General features: G+C 34.2%; 1 long non-coding RNA gene across 1 annotated transcript; it reads right to left on the bottom strand.

Moving 5' to 3' along the window:
• Positions 1-205: 205 nt before the first annotated feature.
• LOC127116333 (uncharacterized) lies at positions 206-2,020 on the bottom strand. Its single transcript, XR_007801290.1, has 2 exons — positions 1,390-2,020; positions 206-543 (listed from the first exon to the last, which is right to left on the bottom strand). It is a non-coding gene; the product is annotated as an uncharacterized LOC127116333 (long non-coding RNA).
• Between the last annotated feature and the right edge of the window lie 310 nt (positions 2,021-2,330).

The following is a 2,330-nucleotide window of genomic DNA, read 5'->3' on the forward strand; positions in this document are numbered from 1 at the left end:
CATGACACTTTTGGATCATTTGGCCTACATCATGGAACAATTGAATTTGAAGATCATTTTTAAGGGTATTTCATTCAAATGGTCAAATGCAATTCAACTTCATTCAAGATCAAGTTCATATCCAAGAAGTCAAGATCATTCATTTTCAAATGTTCAAAGTTTGGATTTTGGAAGGAAATTTCTAACTTGAAAAACAAGACATATGTTTCACATTCAAAAGACCAATTTCATTATCCATTTCATAACATGATCATTCAAATTATCATTACAAATGCAAGATCACAAGCCCATACAAAATTACGCATTCTTGGCCTACAGTCGACTTTTGGTCAACTATTGACTTTTTGGTCAAGCAGTTGACCAAAGTTAACTACCTAAACATAGATCATATCATACTTCTTTCACAAGCCATCTCATCTTGGTCTTCAAGCTTTTTCATGACTTTTGGTGTGTTCCAAAGAAAAACGATGTTGATGTCCCTTGGTTCATGTCTTGTTTTCATGCCTTAATCAAAACATCATTGCAAGCCTTTCTATACTAGCCCTGCAAAACATACACTTGCATACACACACTCAAACCAACAACAATTCAATGAAAAATTCATCTTAATACACTAACAATTTTAACATCGATCTTAACTAACTCCTTCTCAACTTCACTAATTGTCATAATAATTCTTCACTAACTTGTTTCACCAATTCTAACATAATGTAGAAATTCAATTCACTTGCTATAACCAAGTATACAACAAACAAAACAGTAGCTTCCAAATCCATCAAACATTTCTAAAACTAGCATAACTAATCCTAATTCCAAACAACATGCTAACTCAGTCATTAACATCAAACTAATATACTCCCCTTTCCCATTAACTAACTGTCATGGCTAATTTTGTACAACTGAATTCAGCTTATCTAACTCTTTTAATATTGAACTAACCACAACCAACTTCAATTTAACTAACACTAATTGAATTAGTCTTAACAATTCTAACAAAACTTAATAGTGGCTAACAATGTTAGAGGTTCTAACTAAATTTCCCCCTCTTTGAACTTAGAATTAACTGTGCCCTAACTCCATTAACAGAACTGACCAATTGCCGTAATCGGTTAGCATCATCATCCTGTATATAATTCCTCATCACTCTCAGATTCAGGGGGATCACACTCTACAAAATCACATTCCACAAATTTCACCTCTGAATCTCTATGTTTTCACTCTCAATTCTCTCTGAGGCTCTCTCTCTCTACCAATCACAATCCATCATCAACACTCATAATCCATTCTCTCATTCTCTCATTCTCTTCAACCTCTCTATATTCTACGCACTAAGAGGAGAAGAAGAGAAGAAGGTTCAAACAAAAAGCAGAAAAGTGAAACAAAACATACCTGAGGAAATAAAAGCCTCTTGGATCGTCTTCTTATCAATAACAACCTTGAAGATTCGCCAGAGCTGCTCTGACAGGTAAGCTCTTCTTCTTGTTTTGTTTGATTCGTGCAAAAAACGCCCGCCGTGATGTAGCTTCGTCTCTAAGGAGCCAAACCCCTAAGTTTTGGGCTCTGTTTCATGCTTATTCCGTATTTAATTGTGAGTTGAAATGTTAGGGTTCATAGACATTTTACGTTGATTTGGAAATTAGGTTAGGAATTGGAAGAAACGGAGTTGAGATTGTGGGAGAGGGATTAAGGACGAACAATTTTACATAGGTTTAAAGGTGTTTGAACCTCCGCCGTCGCCAGAGGAGATTTCTGGTACGACAAGGTTTTGACTTATGTGAGTTTTATGAGGGAGACTCATGGACGTTAACACGGAGAATGAAATTATATGCTGATGTGCTCAACCCCTCAGCATTTGGTGGTCCGCGTTAGGCTTCAGGGGATCCTAGGCCCATGAGATATGCTATTCACGCCATTGTTCTATTATGCACAAACCCTCTTAAGAGAAGGCACAAACACTCTTTGGGATTTCTGTCAGATCCAAGCCAACTGCTTGTTACACTCTATTCTTTTTCCTCCTTTTTTTAATCTCTTATTTTGTTATTTTTAGTACCTTTTAAGTTTTAATACATTTGTTTTTTTTTTTACATTTGTAGTCAATACACTTTTAATACATTTCATCATGAAAAATACTTTGAAAATTAAATAAAAATAGTAATACATTTAGGTTTTCATTAGAATTTAAGTTTGATTAGTTTTAGGATAATTTTCAAATTAGAGATCTTTAGAACCTAGTACACATGCAATATTAGATTTTTTATTAGAATTTTAGTTTTGATTTTAGAAATTAATATGTGTTAGCATTGTAACTTCTTCATGATTTTCGTCTTTTA

This window comes from Lathyrus oleraceus, chromosome 1 (genome assembly GCF_024323335.1).
Source record: "Lathyrus oleraceus cultivar Zhongwan6 chromosome 1, CAAS_Psat_ZW6_1.0, whole genome shotgun sequence".
Taxonomy (NCBI): Eukaryota; Viridiplantae; Streptophyta; class Magnoliopsida; order Fabales; family Fabaceae; genus Lathyrus; species Lathyrus oleraceus.